Source organism: Saimiri boliviensis, chromosome 13 (genome assembly GCF_048565385.1).
Source record: "Saimiri boliviensis isolate mSaiBol1 chromosome 13, mSaiBol1.pri, whole genome shotgun sequence".
Classification (NCBI taxonomy): Eukaryota; Metazoa; Chordata; class Mammalia; order Primates; family Cebidae; genus Saimiri; species Saimiri boliviensis.
Genome location: NC_133461.1, coordinates 42,790,530 through 42,812,891, shown reverse-complemented (window position 1 = coordinate 42,812,891; position 22,362 = coordinate 42,790,530). Strand labels below are relative to the sequence as shown.

At 41.7% G+C, this 22,362-nt stretch overlaps 1 pseudogene; it reads right to left on the bottom strand.

Moving 5' to 3' along the window:
• Window positions 1-1,813: 1,813 nt before the first annotated feature.
• On the bottom strand, window positions 1,814-2,497 carry LOC141580900 (large ribosomal subunit protein eL8 pseudogene; annotated as a pseudogene).
• Between the last annotated feature and the right edge of the window lie 19,865 nt (window positions 2,498-22,362).

Genomic DNA, 22,362 nt, shown 5'->3' with positions numbered 1-22,362 from the left:
TGCAGATAAAGATATACCTGAGACTGGGCAATTTACAAAAGAAAGAGGTTTAGTTGGACTTACGGTTCCACATGGCTGGAGAGACCTCACAATCATGGCGGAAGGCAAAGAGAAGCAAGTCACATATTACATGGATGACAGCAGGCAAAAAAAAGAGAGCTTGTGCAGAGAAACTCCCATTTTTAAAACCATCAAATCTAATGAGACCCATTCACTATCATGAGAACAGCATGGGAAAGACCCACCCCCATGCTTTAATCACTTCCCATCAGGTCTCTCCCACAACACATGGGAATTATGGGAGCTACAAAATGAGACTTGGGTGGGGACACAAAGCCAAATCGTATCAGGAAGTATCACAAATTGAGTTCATCTTCTCCTCCTTTCACCCTCAATAGGCCAAATTCCTGGCTTTGATAGTGAAACTGCTGTTGGCTCTATGTTCCAGGCAGAAGTCTTAGGATTCTTCTTAGATATTTTTTGTTCCCTTGGTTATGAAATCCAGTGAGGTCCAAAAGTCAACAGACAAACCTGGGTTCACTCCCCAACTCTGCCACAAGCTACTGTGGGTTAAGTCCTAAAATTCTCTAATCCTCATTTCCTGATTATAGAATTGGGATCATAATAATCTAAAGATTAAATGAAATAATATAGACAAAGCTCTGCAAGTGATTCCAGTGGGCAACTGTATTAGTTTCCTGTGGCTGCTGCAACAACTTACCACAAATCTGGTGGTTTAAAACAACAGAAATATATTTCCTCATAGTTCTGAAGGCCAGAAGTCAGAAACCTACTTCACTGGGTTTAAAGTGTCAGCATGCAGGGCAATCCTCTATCTAGAGGCTCTAGAGGAGAATTCATTCCTTTCTTCCTCCAGCATTTTTTGGCTGCCAACGTTCCTTGGCTTCTGGCTGCATCACTACAGTCTTCAAGGCTAGCATCTTCAAATCTCCTTCTACCTCCTTTTCATAAGGATGCATGTGGTTGCATTTAGGGCCCACCCAGATAATCCTGAATAATCTGTCCATCTCAAGACCCTTAATTTAAACACAGCTGCAAAGTTTCTTTTTCCAAATAAGGTAACATTGGTAAGTGTGATGTAAACATTTGTAAATGTTCCAGGAATCAGGACCTGATATCATTGGGGCCATTTTTTTAAACCTACCACAGCAGCCAAGGTGGAGAGTCTCCATATTCGCTAAATAAAGACTTGTCTCAAAAAAAAAAAATCTTTGAGAAGACAAGCATTTGAGAGGAATTTTAACCCATGATCTGTAGCTCTTTGTGTACCCAATATGGTAACCACTAGACACCTGTGGCTAATTACATCTAAATTTTAATTAATTAAAATTAGAAATTCAATTCCTCAGTCATACTTGCCACAGTTCAAGTGCTCAATAGCCTCATACCGTAATGGACAGCACAAGTATAGAGCATTTTCATCAGCATAGAAAGCTCTAATGGACATTACTGGGTACCTACTGAAATACGTGTTTCTAGGTGCGTATGTGCATTTTTCTCAGGGCAGGGTCTAACATAAGACACAAGCTGTACATCTTGACAATGACCAGTCTGTTGATAGGTTATATTTAGCCTATTGTTTTAAAATTGAATTGGTTGTTAACTTTTAAAGTTTGTTTTAAAACATTAAAAAGAAAAACAAAATACAAGGCTAGAGGATCGCTTGGGCCCAGATGTTCGAGACCAGCTTGGGGAACGTAGGGCAACCCCACTCATCTCTACAAAAAAATTAGCCAAGTGTGGTGGCACATGCCTGTAGTCCCAGCTACTCAGGAGGCTGAGATGGGGTAAATCACTTGATGTGATTAGTCCTGGTAGCTTCTTCTAGCTTAGTCAGAGCTTTGTCTTCTGAGTTAGATAGTGTGAAGGTGACAGTGGTACAGGTCTTCCTGTGGACTAGATACTCCAATCTTGCCTTCCTCTTGGTAATGCAGTAAGGACCGCGTATCTTATGACACAGGGCAGGAGGGAAGACAGCAGCTCTACGGGATCCATATCATGTGCAGTCACCACCAGCTGAGCCTTTTCATTCTCCACAGTGGTGGTGACAGTGTTAACCCTGCTGAAAGGACAGGTGACCTCTTAGTGGAGACATCCCCTTTGCTGGCAGCTGTCTTCTCAGCCCACAACAACAGCCTCTGCTTCTCTTGCTTTGTCTCTGGTCTGTACTTGTGGGCCAACCTAAGCAGTTAAGGAGCTCATGGGCAGTCCAAGGTCTGGGCAAACTAGTTAATCACAGGAAGCATTTTCAGCCACTCATAGGAGATAGCCCTTTGTCGCTGAAACCAGATATAGCTGTGCTCTTTGACAAAGCAAGGGAGATCCTTTTGGGCTGAATGTCCTGTCCAGTGCCAAAATTCTTAGGCCTTTTCTCAAACAAGGAATTTACTGCTTTCTTAGCTTCCTGCTTCGTTGAGACAGCAGAGGCTGGGGCCATCTTCTTCCCCTTGGCCTTCTTTCCATTTGGCATCTTGGGCAGCTGGAGGAGAAAGAAAGGAAAATGAATTCTCTCCTCCATTTTCTAAACACTCCTCGCTGCTCCTCTTGTTCTGCAACCTCACATATTATTAGTATTCTCCATTGTTCTACCTTTAGTTCCTGCATTTTTCATGCCATAGGCTCTCTGTGGCTAGCTCATCTATTGCCATGTATAAGGCTTCAACTACCATATCTAAACTAATTAGTTCCAACCTATGTCTTGAGTCTAACCCTTTTTTTTTTTTTTGAGTCTCTTCTCCATAGAGTTGACTGCTACTGAACGTAACTGCTTGTTTCACAGACACCCTACACTGATCATGAATTCTTCCTCTCTTTCCCTCTGCTTGCTTCTTTTCTCCTGTATCTTCTCTCTCCTGGACTAGCACTGCCATTCACCTATTCTCTCCAACAGAAATTTGGGATCTTCTGTGATGTGTCTATTTCACTCATGTACACGTTAGGCAGGGTCTGCGACTCATTTATCCTTGTGTTCTCTATGTCCATGCTCCATAAAAACATAACAAAAATAAGGAGAGAAACAAATTGATAAAAGAGTCAGTTCACTGCTAGCAATGGGCTTATGAGAGTGGACTGGAAACAAGAACATGTGAAGTTTGATTCATACTTGTAATGGGAGCCCAGGGTAAACACGAAGAAAATGAAGGATGAGGTCAAAATGTTAAATTTGAAATTTAATGAAGATGATTCAGACAGATTTAAAGGCATATTTACCAGAGAAGACAGATAATCCATGAGGAGGATTTACTTTGGAATAAAAAGCATAATGGGGCTGGGTGCAGTGGCTCACACCTGTAATCCCAGCACTCTGGGAGGCCAAGGCAGGTGGATCACCTGAGGTCAGGAATTCGAGACCAGCCTAACCAACATGGTGAAACCCTGTCTCTACTAAACACACACACATGCACACACACACACACACACACACACACAATTAGCTGGACATGGTGGAGCATGCCTGTGATTCCAGCTACTCAGGAAGCTGAGGCAGGAGAAATGCTTGAACCCTGGAGGCAGCGGTTGTGGTGAGCCGTGATTGCGCCACTGCACTTCAGCCTGGGTGACAGAGCAAGACTCCATCTTGAAAAAAAGAAAAATAATGACCTCATGACAATTATTGTGAAGAATGAAGAGAATGTGAAGAAATGAAGAGAATGCATCTCATCCAATACTGAAAATTCATGTCTGGGAAGACAGTAAAGCATGATGAGAAGGAGACATGTTGGAACTTCAGGGCCTGCTATAACCTTGGGTGCTCAGCATACTGTCTCATATGAAGTCTTGCTCCCACCCCTCTTCTAAGGCATGGGGCTCCAGGTATTCATCTTTGAGTTGGTTCTCCATAGACTAGAACTAAATAGTGATATGTGAGGTGATTACCTTATTAGTTCCCTCCCTAGGAAATTCGTACTGTAACTAATTACTGCAAAGTTGGTGGCTTGAAACAACAGGGATTTATTATCACATGGTTCTGGAGGCTAGAAGTCTGAGGTAAGGCCATACCCTCAGTGAAGGCTCTAGGGAGGAAGCCGTCCTTGTCTGTCTGATTCCTGCTCGTTGCCAGCAGTCTTTGACATTCCCTGGCTTGCAGCTGCGTCTTTCCGGTCTCTGCCTCTGGTGTCACATGGCCTTCTTCCCTCTGTGTCTCAGTGTGGTTCCACATATCATCTTTTAAAAAGACACCAGTCAGGCCAGGCGCGGTGGCTCATGCCTGTGATCCTAGCACTTTGAGAGGCCGAGGCGGGTGGATCACTTGAGGCCAGGAGTTTGAGACCAGCCTGGCCAACATGGTGAAACCCCGTCTCTATTAAATTAAAAAAAAAAAAAAAGGCATCGGTCATTGTCTTTAGGGCTCACCCTAACAGTCAGGTATGACCTCTTCTTAATTAATTACATCTTCAAAAAGTGTTCATTTCCAATAAGGTCACATTTTGAGGTTCCAGGTGGACGCAAATTTTGGGAGGTATTCAACCCAGCACACTGCCTTTGCCAGCAAGCAATTTGTTGAAATTCACCCTCCTGTGACTGCTATGTAACATCAAAGGGGCCTTTTAAATCTATTTCCTTAAGGCAGAGATTAAAGAAAAGGGGCCTAAGAAAGGCGGTGAGTCTGGGTGGAGGGTAGATTATGACACCAGGGAAACCAACATCAGTGGTATCTGGGTGGAGAGATTCAAGCCACAATTTTGAATATACAAATCCTTCTATCCAACTGCCTGATGCCTTCTATCCAACTGCCTGATGCCTTTGAAATCTGCCCCTAGGCAAAGACCAAAACAAAATATGGTAAACAGAATATAAGGCTATAATGGGATATGTTTATAACCACAGGAAAATATAAGGCTGTACCTTGCAGAGGAGATGAAATGGAAATGAATGTGGTCTATAATTAATCATCACTCAGTCAGCACATTCATAAAATTTCCTGTAAGCAGGAAACTGGAATGAGAGTAGGCAAACTGAAAGAAATGCACTGAGCAGTTGTTCTGCCTCCTTCCTTTTCTAGATGACAAAAGTGAAGACCCCCACTGTGAAAATGTTTAACCCAATGTAGCCAGATAGTAAGTGGCAGAACCCATCTTGGACCTTGTATCTCCTGACTCTGTTCTTCTATTTTATCTTGATGCTCCTCAAGAAAATGATTAGAATAAGATAAAAACATACTTCTTGCAAGTTCTGACAATTATTACATAGCAAGAGGATTTGAAGGCAAAGATTAATTCACTTGTGTGTGAGGAAGAGTTCATTTAATTTCTTAGCTTAATTTTAAGTTGTAGAAACAGTGTTTGATAAACCAAATCACAGGAGGAAAAATAAGGAAATGCTCCTTAGCAGTAGGCATGATGTTACAATTTGTCAGCAGGTGTTGCTAGAAAGATATTGCGGGAGGAAGGGCTTCCCTTCTGGGTCTGGTGCACACAGCTTCTCTAGCATCCAGTAATAGCTCCTCATTGTAGCAGCTTGCTCCTGCATCCTCTAGGGCAGTTTTGTAGCCGAGCACCTCCAGGGAGATGCCTCCCCGTGAATGGCTGTCTCTTGCACCCCGGAGGGAAGACCTCTGGTAAGTTCTGAAGGGCAGATTTCAGGCAAGTTTCACCACCATGGCAAAACAGTTAACTTTTCTGCTATCCAGTGAGCAAAGGCTATGGACTGCAGAGGAGGTGCCTAACAATTAGGTGGGCAAAATGACACTCTAAGTGAATAGAAGTCCATCTCTTTCCTTAGTGCTTGTTCAACGGACTGTAAACAAAGTAGACACGGTGGCAGGGATGGAGGCTATGTATGGGCTCAAAAACAGGGACCACCCCCACTCACCAAAACTGACCTAGCGAACACCACTATGAGTACCTACTTTGTCAACAGCAGAGGCCAACACTAACCCCTTCAAATGGTCCCCCACCATTTGAAGAAGCCAACACTAAGCTCTTCAATTAGTCCTCGGGAACCAGCCAGCCACCTGGTGGCAGGTTGATTACACTGGACCATTTTCTTCATAGAGGAAACAGATTAATCCTCACTGGAATAGACATGTATTCTGAATATGGATTCGACGTTCCTGCCTGTTTTACTTCAGCTAGCCTTACTATCTGTGTACTTACGAAATGCCCTATTCATCATCTTGGTATTCTGCACAGCATTGTTTCTCATCAAGGAGCTCATTTCACAGCAAATGAAGGATAGCAATGAATTCATGCCTATGGAAGGAATCAGTTGGTCTTATCACCCACATACTCCAACATCTAGAAGCAGCTGGCCTAACTGAAAGTTGGAATGGATTACTGAAAACTCAGTTATGGTGCCAGTTGGGAGACAGCGCTCCAAAGCAACAGCATTCTGTCATATAGTGTATTGTACATGCTTTGAATCTGATATTGTTATATGATGCTGTTTCTCCATAGCCAGATTACATGGATCTGGGCATCAAGGGGTGAAAGTGAGCATGACCAATAACCCATTTGCAATATTTTGCTTTCTCTGTCAGAAACTTTGAACTATGCTGGTTTGGAAGTCATAGTCCCCAGCATAGTTCAAATGATTACAGGCATGGGTCACTGTACCCAGCTGATAATTATATTTTATTACAGAAAAAAAAAAAGAGTTTCTTTGTTGGTGTACAGATGTGCTTAAAGATGTGTAGAAGGGTATACGAGTGAGTAGTCAGAATCCTCTCATTTGAATCTCTGTGCTTTTGCTCAAGGTATTCTTTGAGATAAACTTCAAAAAGTTCATGAAAAATGTGTATTATAAAAAAGTATGCATGGATTTCAAATTTCTTTGCAAATAATTTCGTACTAACTTGACATAACATATCTGAATAGAACCAAGTTTGAGGCATTAAGAATATCAGTTTGAAAATAATTCCTATTGGAGCAACATGAATTCTGCTAAAATTGAAGCAAGAACAAACATCAAATTTATGGTGATGCTTGCATAGAAGAATGGCAAAATCATTGCTGCCTTACAAAAAGTTTATGGGGACAATGCCCCCAAATAAATCAGCAGTTTACAAGTGGATAAATCACTTTAAGAAGGACAAGATGATGTTGAAGATAAAGCCTGCAGTGGCAGACCATCCACATCAACTTGCAAGGGAAAAAATAATTCCCAATTTTAGAGAGAAAACTTTCCAATTTTTGCCATTTAGTGTGATGTTAGCTGTGAGGGTTTTGTTGTTTTGAGTCAGGGTCTCACTTGGTCTCCGAGGTTGGAGTGCAGTGCTACAATCACGGCTCATTGCAGCCTCGACCTCCTCAGGCTCAGGTGATCCTCCTACCTCAGCCTCCTGAGTAGCTAGGCCCAAAGGTGCATACCACCATGCCTGGCTAGCTTTTGTGTTATTTGTAGAGACAGGGTTTCACCACGTTGCCCAGGCTCATCTCACACACCTGATATCAAGCGATCCACCCGCCTTGGCCTCCCAAAGTGCTGAGGTGAAAAGTGTGAGCCACTGCACCTGGCTAGCTATGGGTTTTCATAGATGCTCTATATTAGGTTTAAGAAGTTCCCTTCAATTTCTAAGTTTGTTTTTCTCATGAAAGGATATTGACTTTTTGGTTAATTTTTTTTCTGTGTCTATTGAAATAATCATGTGGTTTTTGCTTTTTATTCTGTTGATATGGTGTAATTACATTTATTAATTTTCTCTTGTTGAATTGTCTTTCTTAAAAAAAAAACATAGTATATATAATTGTTTTGTAGTCTGTATCTGATATTTCCAAATGAAATTTTTTTTCTTGGTTCTATTTATGTGATGGATTACATTTATAGATTTGCATATGTTGAACCAGCCTTGCATCCCCAGATGAAGCCTACTTGATCGTGATGGATAATTGTTTTGATGTGCTGTTGCATTCGGTTTACCAGTATTTTATTGAAGATTTTTGCATCTGTGTTCATCATGGATATTGGCCTGAAGTTTTCTTTTCTTGTTGAGTCTTTGCCACGTTTTGGTATCAGGATGATGTTGGTCTCATAAAATGATTTGGGAAGGATTCCCTTTTTTTGGATTGTTTGGAATAGTCCCAGAAGGAATGGTACCAGCTCCTCTTTGTATGTGTGGTAGAATTCAGCTGTGAACCCATCTGGACCTGGGCTTTTTTTGGTTGTTAGGCTGTTAATTGCTGCCTCAACTTCAGCCCTTGTTATTGGGCACAAAGAAGTTTACACAGCAGCTGAGGGGAGCCCACAGCAGATGGGGTCTCTGAGTGGACATCCTTTTTGTTGATGTTGAGGCTTTTCTTTCTGTTTTTTAGTTTTCCTTCTAACAGTCAGGCCCCTCTGCTGCAGGACTGCTGGAAGTCCACTCCAGACCCTGCTTGCCTGGGAATCACCCGTGGGGGCTGCAAAACAGCATCCGAACCAGAGCTCTGGAGTGTATGGAAACATCCCCGATGGCCTCCATTGGGTAGGAGGGAGTACCCTCTGGCCTGTTGCACTTCCTCGGTGAGGCAGCACCCCACCCTGCCTCAGTTTGCCCTCCTTGAGCTACATCCACTGTCCAACCAGTCCCATTGAGATGAACCTGGTACCTGGTTGGAAATGTGGAGATCACCCACTTTCTGCGTTGCTGTCGCTGGGAACTGCATTCTGGAGCTGTTCCTATTCTGCCATCTTGGCAGAAGTCCCCCCGGCTGAAGTATTTTTTAATTCTAGGTCAGACTTACCCTGAATTTTGTAGTTCAGTTAGCCTGATTGTGAGCATATAAAATAGTTATTTCAGCTGGAATCTCACAACTTGTTTAGACACAATTATGGATTGAGTGTGCACTACTAGATGGATTTTTGCATCATGTTACTTAATTTACTAAGAACACTGTTTTTACTGTGATGCTGTACTTCACCAAAATTTACGTTTGTATTAGCATCCCAAACAAATAATATCTTCAATATTGAATTATCAGCTGAATTTGTAGTTGCATTCATTCCCAACTGAACTCTAAAGCCTGTTTGATTCTATTAATTAGAGTGAGGAGGGGAGAATCAAACCATTTTGGAATTAACTGGCTTTCTATTTAAATAATCTGATTTTACTTATAAGTTCTTCTGCTTATGGAGCCAATACATTGATGGCTATGGTTTTTCTTTTTTGTTTTTCTTTTTTATATGAATAAATTATATTAGAAGAAAGGTCATTTTATCTAAATGAAAAGTGATGCTTTCTAGAGAGATATATGTAGAAGCACCTTGTGCTACTGCATGTGTGACAACAGCTTCTTGGGGCACAACTTTCTCAACATACCTCCTAACTTTGAAGTAGATGTTGACGTTCTTCAGCAGTTTGTGTTTCTGTTTTTTATAGGATCATCTCAGGGTGGCTGATAAATGTTGATAAATATTTTGTCAAGTTACATGGTTATCAACTTTCCTGAGAAATGAAAACTCATTCCTCAATCTCTTATTACATGGGTAGCTTATATTGAGCTCATTGTTGCTGAAAGGGTTTGTTGAAAATTTTAAAGTATTATTAAACAATTAAATGATTGTAGATTTCACTATACAGTAAATGACAAGATGTAACTACTTTCTGTACGCTCTCCCAGGACTATTTGCCTGCTGTTTCCTGCACATACATCGTACACATTTAAATCCAGTTTCCCACATTTTCTTTTTTGTTTTTCCATCTCTCGTGAGACCGATTGGAAGATGGCAGTTTCCCACATTTTCTAAGGAGCTCCCTGGCAGGACCCTGAGGCTTCCTACATATCACGGGTCATGATCTGAGCCATGGTCCAATGGACTGATACACCAAATGGTTGACAGGGTCAGCATTATCAGTGATTTCTCCCTACACTACCTGAGACACAAAGGTAACTATGCCTTGCCGCACATCTGCCGGAGCACTTATTTTTTATCAGCAAGTGCCCTACAGGCAGTCCTGGAAAAGGTGATGCTAGTTACTTTGCATCTGGAAAAGGGTCAGAAAAAGAAAAACAGTTAAAGTGAGAAAGCTGCTCATTGCACATGCATCTTACATACTACTGGGCCACATCGTGGCTGAAGCCTCAATGAATTCCAAAGTGAAGATCGACCAAAACCATATGGCTTTTTAAAATTCAACTATTGATGATAGTTCAATTTTGTTTATCTAGGGAAAAATGTTAACTAAATAAGATGCCAGGACAACATATATTAACTGGGACTGTTCTGTACACATCAGGTCCATTTCAGGCAAATCAAAATGTATGATAGCCCTACAAATAACAGACATTAAAAATGAGAATGGAGACATTGTTACAGACTGGCAGAAATGAAAAGAATAACAATTTGAAATTTAGAAAGAGTCATTTGAAATTTCTTGAAAATATAATTTTCCAATTTACTGATAGAAATAAAAATAGGAAACATTAATAGCCAAATACTGCTAAGGAAATTAAATCTTAATTTTAAATCTCCCCCCCTTCGCAAAAACTACAAGTCTAGATTGTTTTGTTAATTAAATCTTCCCAAACATTTAAAGAAGAAATAATGCCAATTTCAAAAATGTTTAAAGAAGTTAGAAAAATAGAAAATATCCTCATTCTCATTTTATAAAGCCAGGATAACCCTGATGCCAAAAGCTAATAAAAACATTACAAGAAAAAAAGAAAAAGAAAAAATATGGCAAGGTAATTTAACTAATGAATACAGTTAAAAATTTAAATATAATATTAGCAGAATGCCTCAGCAATACCTACAATATGATGAAATGGGTTCAGAAATGTAAGGTTTACTTAATACTATTGGAAAATTATTAAATGTAATTCACTGTATTAACCAAACAAAGAAGAAAAATCATATAATTTAATAAATACAAGAGGTGTTTAATACAATCAAATCTCTATGTTAAAAAGCGAAAACCAGCAGGCTGCGGTGGCTCATGCCTGTAATCCCAGCACTTTGGGAGACCGAGGCGGGTGGATAAGAGGTCAAGAGATCCAGACCATCCTGACCAACATGGTGAAACCTCGTGCCTACTAAAAATACAAAAATTAGCTGGATGTGGTGGCAGACTCCTGTAATTCCAGCTACTCAGGAGGCTGAAGAATGAGAATCGCTTAAACATAGGAGGCAAAGGTTGAGATCACACCACTGCACTCCAGCCTGGGCAACTAGAGCAAAACTCCATCTCAAAAGACAAAAAAAGGGAGGATTTTTTTTTTTTTTAATAAGACATGGTAATATTTGTAGATAACCTATAGATAAATGTAGAGTATTAACAAGTTCAGTATATAACAAGCAACTGCATTTTTACAGTTCAGCAACAAGTCAGAAAGCAAAAACAAACAAAAATTAAAAATCCTTTAAATAGTCATTGAAAATTAAACACCTAAAGCATATAGCAAAAGATAGGCACAACTTTTAAGCAAAAAGTTGTGAAATATAATTGAGGGAATCTGAAGGGCTTCTAAATAGCCAGAACAATCTTGAAACAAAACAAATTTGAAACAAACTTGAAACAAAACGTATTCCAAAAATATAGTAATAAAGACAGAGCTACAGAACAAGAGAATAGAATGAAGAGTTCAGAAATAAACTATCCCACACATAGTCAAATGCTTTTTTAACAAGGGTGCTGAGACTATCCAGTGGGGAAACAGTCTTTTCAACAAATAGTGTGGGGAAGATTGGATATCCATACGCAAAAGAATGAAGTGGGACCCTTATACATCACACAAAAAATAACTCAAAATGAATGAAAGACCTAAACATGTGGCCAGGCGTGGCGGCTCATGCCTGCAGTCCCAGCACTTTGGAAGGCTGAGGTGGGCAGATCACGAGGTCAGGAGTTTGAGATCATCCTGGCCAATGTAGTGAAATAACATCTCTACTAAAGAAAATACAAAAAATTAGCTGGGTGTGGTGACAGGTGACTGTAATCCCAGCTACTTGGGAGGGTGAGGCAGAAGAATCGCTTGAACCCGGGATGCGGAGGTTGCAGTGGGCCGAGATTGCACCACTGCACTCTAGCTGGTGCTAGAGTGCAGTGTGAGACTCCATTTCAAACAACAACAACAACAACAACAATAATAATAATAATAATAATAACCTAAACGTAATAGCTAATGCTATAAAACCGTCAGAAGAAAAGAGAAAACCTCCATGACACTGGATTTGGCAATGATTTATTTAATATGACACCAAAAACACAGGCAACAAAGCCAAAATATATAAACTTGGCCACATCAAACTTTAAAACTCCTGTGCATCAAAGGATGCAATCAATAGAGTGAGAATGCAACTTACAGAATGTAATAAAATATTTGTAAATCATTTCAGACAGGGTTTAATATTCAGAATGTATAAAGAACTACAATGCAACAACAACAAACAATTAAAATATGGGCAAAGGTCTTGAATAGATGTTTCTCCAAGCAAGATATACAAATGGCCTAACAAACACCTGAAAAAATGCTAAACAACATTAATGAGGGAAATGTAAATCAAAACCAAAAGATACCACCTCAAACACATTAGGATGGCTACTAGCAAAAAACCAAACCAAACAACCAGAAAATAACAAGCATTGGCAAAGATGTGGATAAATTGGAACCCTTGTGCCTTATTGATAGAAAAGTAAAATGGTACAGCTGCAATGGAAAACAGTATGGTGGTTCCTCAAACAACTAAAAATAAAATTACCATATGATCCAGCAATTCCACGTCTGGGTATATACCCAAAAGAATTAAAAGCAGGGTCTTGAAGAAATATTTGCCCACCCATGTTCATAGCAGCATTATTCAGAATAGCCAAAAGGTGGAAGCAGCCCAAATGTCCATCAATGGATGCGTGGATAAACAAGTGGTATTTAGTACAATGGACTATTATTCAACCTTCAAAAGGAAGGAAATTCTGACACATGGTATACCATGGGTGATCCTGAGGACATTATGCCAAGTGAAAAAAAAAAAAAGCCAATCACAAAAAAGACAAACACTGAATTATTCCACTTATATGAGGTACCTAGAGTAGTCAAATCCATACAGACAGAAAGTAGAATGGTGATTGCCAGGGACTAGGAGGAGGGGGCAGTAGCAATGGGCAGTTAGTTGTTTAATGGATGTAAGGTTTTGGTTTTGCAGAATTACAGGAATACTGGAGATTGTTTGCACAATGTGAATATATTTGACACTACTAAACTGTGCACTTAAAAATGGTTAAGATTGTAAATTTCATGTCATATATATTTTACCGCAATAAAAAAACCCAGCAGAGCCTATAAAACAATATTTATGAAGAAAATTATTGAGAAACCAATAACAGGAAAAGTTACTGAAACACACTAAAGAAGACCTAAATAAATGGAGTGAATTCCATGTTCATGGACTTATTATAATTTAATTGTAACCTATCATAACCTAATATTTTTTAAATGGCATCTTTTCCCAAATTAACTTGTAGATTTAATGTAATCCCAATAAAAATTGAAACACTTTTTATGGAAATTGAAAAACAAATACTAACACTTATATGGAAATACAAAGAGTTAAGAAGAGCAGAGACACTCTTGTAGGAGAATGTGAGGTGATAAGTCTTGCTTTATTGGTTATCAAGATTCATTAAAAGGGCCAGGCGTGGTGACTCACTCCTGCAATCCTAGTACTTTGGGAGTCTGAGGGAGGAGAATTGCTTGAGCCCATGAGTTTGAAATGGGCCTGGGTAACAAAGGGAGACCCTGTTTCCACAAACAGATTTTAAAAATTAACCAGAGGTGGTGATGCAAAACTGTGGTTCCAGCTACATGGGAGGCTGGGGCTGGAGGATTGCTTGAGCCCAGGAGGTTGAGGCTGCAGTGAGCCATGTTTGTGCCATTGCACTCCAGCTTCGGCAACAAGGTGAGACCCTGTCATCTTAAAAAAAAAAAAAAAAAAAAAAATTCATAGATTCATTAAAAGGTTGTAATAACTAAAACAGTATGGTGTTAATGTAAGACAAATAAACATACCAATGGAAGAAATTAAAGGTACCAGGAAAATATTCACACATACATGGATGGCTTGACATGTGACACAAAGATCTTTGCAGAATAGTGGGAGAAAGTTTTTTTTTTTTCCAATAAGTAATGCAGAATCAATTATACAAATGGAAAATGGAAAATAAAATTGACTCCTAGTTCATACCATATACAAAATCATTTTCAAGTCAATTATAAACCTTATTGTAAAAAGCAAAACATTAAAGATGATGGAATATAATATAGGAAAACATTGTCAAGATATTGGGATAGGGAGAGATTTTAGAACTATGACACTAAAATTTCAATCCCAAGGGGAAAGAAAAAAATGATAAATTTGACTTATTAAAAGTGAGTATTTTTATTTATCAAAAGACATGCAAATGTGGAATTCCAGGATGTTAGCTGTGCAACAAATAAAAAAGTAGTCTCCATTTGAGCAGTAGCACTGAGAATAACTCCAGTAATTTTTCAAAAGGAGAATTATTGGAGAATTCAGACTTGTTCAACAATATTGAGAGGACCATATGGCTTCAGTAAAGATTTTAAGCATTAATTTTGATAAGTACAAAGAAAACTAAGCAAAAAATAAAGCAATGTAATGATTTTTCAGGAGCAAAAACACAGAAGGATGTTTCCAGACAAGAAAATATAATTATGCAATACAGTACTACCTGGTTCATTTATGAAAAATATTTACAAAATCACACTATGATGATATATATCATTGCATTGTATTGTAACTATATTAGGAAGCGAATCAACTAAATCCGTTTTCTAAGTATGATCATATTCTTTGCCTTCTTTTCCACAAGAGGGCGCAAGGTGAATATGATTTTCCTTTTGTGGCCTGGCGTTCAGACTCTGCCCTTGGCATTTCAATCTAATACTACAAGTATTTTCAAAGCAATGTCTCTTCTAAACCTAAAAAGTGGAAAAGTAGTCTGTAATGATCTCTAACCACCTTTCCGACCCTAAGCCTGGGTCTAGGAAAGCATTTTCTATTGAGCTTGTCGGCTCTGCAATGCACTGGAGTAATGGAAATCATGTCAGACCAGGGGTCATCTAGCATGGGGCGTCCTGCTGAGGCTGTCCCCTCCTAGCCAGGGAACCTGAAGCAAGTGAGATGGCCTCTTGGAGTCTCAGTTTCCTCATCTATAACATAAAGGCTATTAGCGTAATCATCTCATAGGATTGCCCTGGGAAATAAATGAAGTAGAGTTCCCTAAGTGTTTAGGAAATATTTTACATGCACTAAAAAGATAACTATTATTATTTTTATTATTAATTCCTTATCTGTGAAACTCCAGAGGAATTGCCAGGGGGCACTGAGTGACCTCCAAGAGTCTCCTCCAATCTCTTTTTCCTGAATTTGTCAAATATGACTCACCATGCATGCTGGTCATTTTCTATATATGTAAAGCTTCAGAAAAGAAGAGGAGACCTCTGAAGAGAAGGGACATGCTATTTCCAGGAATCTGCTCCAGGAGTTTTTCTGCCCTGCTGGGCCCCATACCCACCCTCCATGCCTACTCTGTGGTGTGGGGCTGGAAGGGTGTGGCCAACACATCCCACACTTTTGGTCCTGGTCTCATCTTGGCCCTGCCAGTGGTGGAGAGCGAAGGCTGCTTTGGTTTAGTGCTGTCCATGCTGGCCACAGCAGCAGCCTCTGGCCCCTGGGGCAGTGAGGTAGCTGGTGTAGGCTTGGGGGCTGGGTTGGTAATGACTTCCTCATCTCTAGTTAACCTTCCTCTATTTTCATCCTCTGGGGCTCCTCCAGCCATACCTGTCAGCCATTGCAATACGTTGGTAAATAGTTCTTTGCCCTAAATCCTTCTCTGCTTGAAAGAACAAGTGGCTTCTGTTCTCAGACTGTGCCTTGATTGATTGGTGCAGGGGCTTCACCATCTGGAAAGCTGTCCCCAGGCAAGTGAGGTGCACAGGCCAGACCACGGGCATCATCACCACCTCTGCTCACATTCAGGTTTCTAGATATTAATATGAGCCAGAGGACACCATATGGGTGTATTTGTATACACCTGGTGTATACCAATATATTCATTTCTCTTGTGCAAAATCCCATATACCCTGCAATGGGGCAGTGTTTCTGGGCCTGAGGGGTGGGTTAAACCTTTGCTGGCATGTTAAAGTATCAGGTTGTGCATTCCCCTTTAGGATGTGTCTGTTTCCTGGCTTTCTGCTGCCTTCCTGCTTTAGAAACACAGCAGTCATGAAGCATTACACTTCATTGTGCACGTAACCAGGCACTGCAGGCTTTTAAAAGGGTGCTGAAGGATAGATAGGGGCTGATTCCCAAGTCATGCTGGAGACTCCCTTACAAAGGAAGCTGCCAAAGACTGGTTTTGTGACCCTAGCTGGCCTCCTATCTTTAGCCTCAAAAGAGGTTTTGAAGGCTGAGAAAAGGCTGGTGATGAGAAAGGTTTTTGAGAGAGTTGCTGGGTGGGGCCTGCATGACACCTTGAGGGGCAAAGAGAATGGGGAAGCGCTTCCCAAGGACCAGGTTTGGGGCACTCTACTGAGAAAGCTGGCTGGGGTCATTTTGTATCCCACCCAAGAGGCCTGCCTAAAGAGCAAAAACCTGCAACGGAGCAAGTTCTGAGGCTCCCCTATCACATAAAGCCTGAGGAAGGTGTCTTGAGTGACTAGCTGGAAAGAGAGCCCAGAGACTAGGAAGTCTTTGAAAAAATCCTACAAAGATCCTTCCAAAGAAGAAAGAACTTGCTTCAGAGAGGGCTGATGCCAGACAAGGTTCCAAGTTTTATGAGAATCCTGCTGCCACATCCTCCTTAGCTGCATCCTAGGTGTGGCCAAAACCCACAGCAAAGGGTGGAGCTGAAGAAATGAAAGAGCTTGGAGGGGAAAGGAGAGAAATGTATCAGGACACATCTCCCTGCAGGCAGCTTGTCTGCAGTGGGTCCCTGCCATGCAGAGGAGGGAATAAGGAAGAACTAACCCCACTGTAGGGGAAATAAATGATGGTTTCTCATCAATTCCCATGAAGTCCCTTTGCTCCACATAAAGGCCAGGCTGGAAACCCATGCTGAGGTTCAGAGTTCATGGAGTGACTAAGAGGGATGGCAATAGCTTTGGGTTTTATTCTGGTGCAAGATCCTGAACCCAAGAGGGTTCCAGCACCACCCCTAGGAGTGAGGGACTTTGCTTCTACCTTTTCCCAGGAGCAGTGGGTCTCTGCAGAGGTTGAGGTGGGTGGGAGAGAGGATTTGAGGAGAAAGGGGAGGGTACAAGTAGACTGTTGAACGGAGGAGTGTGAACTTGCCCAAGGATTGTGGTGAGCCTGCTGGGCAGGGCTGGTGCTCATCTGACATTTTTAAAGGGTCTTCCTGATTGTGACATTGCTTCCCCTCAGCACCTGCTCCTCAGGTCAGATGGGGTTGATGGTTCTTGTTAACCAGTGCTGACATTTCGCCCCAGTAGAGATGAAGGGTGCAAGGTAGGTAAGGGCATTGGAAAGCAAGTGGGGGTAGCCCAGTGAGGAAGAAAGTGAGATGCTGGCCCTATAGACCACACCCAGTGGATGGAGGAGTTGGAGCCAGGATTCTATGGTGAGCAAGAAGGATTATGATGACCGAACTTCAGGCTCCCAAGCAAGCTATTGAAGGTGGTGCATTTACTTGTGAAGTTAGACTGTGGGTGTTGGCAGCTGAGGTGTTGAGGAGGGAGAGGATGGTTGTCAACATGATAGAAGACTCTAAGCCAGAGTGTGTGACGTATGTATGGTGCTGAAGGGTGGAGAGGAGCAGGTCAGTCAGGTGCGAGTCACCATGGAATGAGGAGGGGGAGACAGAAGGGAGCAGAGTTACCAAGTAGAGAGTCATGCGTGGTGAGGTTTTCAGGGAGCTCAACTGGGAGGGAGGAGAAATGGATCTGAAAGGGATTTGGATGGTTGGAATGACTGGAATTATCTGATTACTAAGTGCTCTCTCTCTCTCTGTCTTTCTCTGCCTCTCTCTTTCTCTCTTTCTCTCTCTCTCTCTCTCTCTCTCTCTCACACACACACACACACACACACACACACACACACACACACAGCCTGAGCTGACCAGGGCCTGGACCATTACTTAGCCAAGACAGACTGACTCCCCACTAACGCTTCTTGTCACAGATGGCCTCCAAGGGCTCTTGGACTGGAAAGTGCTGCAAAAGGAGACAGGGAGGGCCTGAAGTATTCTCCCTCAGCCGTCTCTCCTTCATTAGAAGTGTAGAACTATTTACTTGGTGCAGGGGCTAGGAAGGTGCCATACCAGGACTCTCTAGTGGCATTTCGTAGCTCATGGGTGGCTTAGGCTGGGGTGAACCTCGGCAATGGCACCCCTCTACAGTAATCCTCACCCTCCTGCAGGAACTTCAGACAAACTTCAGTTCACAAATACTCATCAAGGGCTCATAATGGGGAGGGGCTTCTCTCCATGTCTTGAGGGATCAGCCCTGCCTCTGAGAAGCTTCCAGACCTGTGGAAGACAGAAAGCTTGTCTAGGAGTCACCTGAGTCACACAGTGTGAAGTGTGAATGTTCACACATAAGGGGCAAGCAGGGGACGGTGGAAGACTTCCTGGGAAAGGCAGCTTCAGGCTGAGCTGGGAAGGAGGGTAAAGTCTTGGCAGGAAGGGAGAAGATTTCCAGGCTGAGACTGGCAATTGGACAAAATTGTAGTTAATAGTTTCTGGTGTTTATACCCACCATAGGAGTGTAGTGTCTTCTGCTGCTTGTCTTGAGCACACACGTGTGTAAGCAAATTGGAAAAAACACATCTGAATGGTTCTTTTCCCACCATGGAGGAGAGTTTCAATATGTTAATGTCATATTCCTCTTGGCAATTTTGAGACAGTGAAATCTCTTCAGCATTCTGGTTTGACATATTGCTCTGTGCTTGCATGGAATATCAGATGTGATCATAGTCTGTAGATAGGAATCTTGCCTGTTTTATATTTTCTGTATTCTGTGCCACAGCTAGAAACAGTGGGCATGTCCTCAGTGTCCCCATTCTCTTCCATCTGACTTCATTCTCTTCCCTACTGTTTTGTTGATGGTCCTGGGAGCTTTTCCCCGTGACTTTGTCTTCTTTCAGGAGAACCCATGGCTCCTGTGGGTTTGATGATTCCCCTCCTGATGGAGGATTGGGAGTGAAGAAGAAGACTGTAAATCAGGCGAGTGTGTTGGGCCTTTAGTTAGACCCTGAAAGGTTTATTGAGGACGGAAAGAGTGAAAGAGTGACAGAGAAAAAAGCAGACAAAGGTGGGGTCTGCCACATCAGAGGCAGCTGGCGCAAGCAGGAGGAGGCTGGAAAGTGATTGCAGGAGCCAGTGAGAGACGCTTTGAAAAGCTGGGGGTAGGGAATAAAAACCAGATTGCAACTGGGCCAGGTATGAGGACATGGAGGGAGCAAGTTTTTCAAGAAATCTGGCTGAGAAAGGGAAGGAAGAGAGGGGACAATAACTGCAGAAGGAGTGTTCTTATAATGAATGAGGCTTGAGCATGACAAAGTCTACTTTTCGTTTAAATCCTCCTTGGTTGTAGTGTGTTAAAGCTGAGGTAATAATCTAGTCAGCCTGTATGGACTTGCTTAGGTTTCTGCCTCTGACACAATGGTAGAAAGCAACTGAGCACATGCATATCACAGTGCTAGTGGTTCTTTGACAAACCTCTGCCCCAAGAAAGTCTAGGCTAGGCAGCAGAGAGCATCTGGATTATTTAGAAGCACTATACGCTGATGACAGAGAGTGAGAGAGAGAGAGAGAGGAAAAATAACTCAACTTAGAAATACCTTTATGTACATGAAGATTGTTTTTAGAAATCTAGAAACACCTGAAAGTTAATTTGCTGGATTTAAAAACAAATATCAAAAACTCCCTGAGCTCTTAACAGGCTTGCACAGAACTCCTATGGACACCTGAAGTGGGGGAAGTGAATGTGATGATCTCAGTTTAGGAGAGAGTCCAGCTACAGTCAGAGACCATCTGATCTGGTGACTAGGGACACCTTTAGCAGTTCATAAACACGTGCTATTCTCACCATCTCCTGAAGAAAAGAGGATCTGGAAGCCACCATTTGTTGGTTACAGGCAAAGGAGGTTAACTTAGAAGAAATGAGCATATTTTATATGATACAAGCTACCAGGGAAAATTTCATAATGGTTAATGTCTTGGTTAAAATGTGATCAAACGCCACTATCCCTTAAAAAAAAAGCTACAGTTAAAATTGAATGAATTAATTAAAATCAAATTTGAACAGAAAATTTAACTACTAAACTAAAGCACATGAGTTACGTTTTTTAAGGTCAGCAGATTTCTGCTCCTATTCAAGGTAAACTAACAGATACATATATAACCTTCCACCTGGAACAACAACAACAAAAAAGGGAAAAACACACAAAATATATGAAGTTTGTTTGAAGACACTAGACATCAGGCAACAAAAGATAGTGATCCTCGATAAAAGGAAAACAAATGATTGCCCCAGCTTATTGGCTTGAGATTTTCAAGCAACAGTACAGGGAAGGAGACCCAAGCAAAGCAAGACCCAACTACATGTTACCTAAAAGAAACCCATTTTAAATATAAAGACAGAAACAAAGACAGAATATACGTTGGTAATTTCCAAGGGCTATAAGGAAGAGGAAATGAGTAATGACGGCTTAATGGATTTTCTTTTAGGGTGATGAAAGTATTTTGGAACTATATAGAGCTACTGGTTGTACAACATTGTAAATGTACTGTCATTGAACTGTGCACTTTAATTACTTTTATGTTGTGTGGATTTCACTTTAAAAAAATGAAAACTAGGCCAGGTACAGTGACTCACGCCTGTAATTCCAGCACTTTGTGAGGCCAAGGTGGGCAGATTACTTGAAATCAGGAGTTCAAGACCAGCCTGGAAAACATGGTGAAACCCAATCTCTAACTAAAAAAAAATACAAAAATTAGCCAGGTATGGCAGTAGGTACCTGTAATCCTAGCTACTCAGGAGGCTGAGGCAGGTGGATTGAACCTGGGAGATGGAAGTTATAGTGAGCCAAGATCATGACACTACATTCCAGCCTGGGTGACAGAGTGAGACTCCATCTTAAAAAAAAAAAAAAAAAAAAAAATCAGAACAAGACAAAACACAACAACAACAGCAAAACCACAATAAATTAAAAAAAAGAAAGCTAATGAGACACACAAGGGACAAAACTATATAAATAACCAGCTACCCACAGGAGAGCTAGAAAATAAAGTTATAACACTCAATCTTTAAAATAATTATGCTTGTTGTGTTCATTGAGAGATGAAAGATTGAGAATTTTGACAGAGAAATGTAAAGTATATAAAAAAGGAAATTCTAGATCCAAGATGGCTGAATAGGAACAGCTCTGGAGTGCAGTCTCCAGTGAGAATGCAGAGGGTGAGTGATCACAACATTTCCAAATGAATTTTTGCTGCCCACAGACCAGGAGATTCCTGGGCGGAAAAGTGCCACAAGTCTCCAGCACAGCTGTTTCAGCCAGTGCAGTGGGTCTCCGCATAAAAACTCACACAAATCTGGGTGGCTGTTCCAACTGGCACCTGGAACACCTGGGAGACAGAGTCGCCCATTCAAGTGAAAAAAAGGGGGCTGAAACGGGGAGCCAGGTGATCTGGCTCGGCGGGTCTCACCCCCACAAAGACCAGCAATCTGAAATGCTCTGGATTGAGAGTTTCACAGCAAGCACACCTGGACCCAGGATGGTCCAGCTCTGTGTAGGGAAGGGCATCTGCCATTACCAAGGCAGTCTACCACCAAGGCAGTCTGCCATTACTGAGGCAGTCAGCCATTACTGAGGCAGTCCACCATTACAGAGATAGTCCACCATTACTGAGGCAGACTGTCATTACCAAGGCAGTTCTAACTATACCTCTATAAACAAAACTGCAAGGGAGTTTACACAGCAGCTGGGCAGAGCCCACAGCAGCTCAGCAACGCCTCTGCTGGAGACTGTGACTAGGCTACCTCCTTGCTGGGCAGGGAATCTCTGAAAAAAGGCAGCAGCACATCAGGAACTTATAAATAAAGCCCCACCTTCCCAGGACAGAGCATCTGGGAAAAAAAGGCGGTTATGAGGTCCGCTGCAGTGGACTTAAACGTACCTACCCAGCAGCTCTGAATGAAACAATGGAGCTCACAGCTCAGCACTTGAGCTCCTATAAGGGGCAGGCTGTCTCCTCAAGCAGCTCCCTGACCCCTGTGTATCCAAAGAGACACCTCGTAAAGGAGAGGACATATGGTGGGTATCCTTCTGGGACACAGATAACAGAGGAAGAAACTGGCAGCAACCTTTACTGTTCTTCAGCAGCTGCAGGTGATCCCCAAGCAAGCAGGGTCTGGAGTGGACCATCAGCAGTCCCACAGCAGGGGG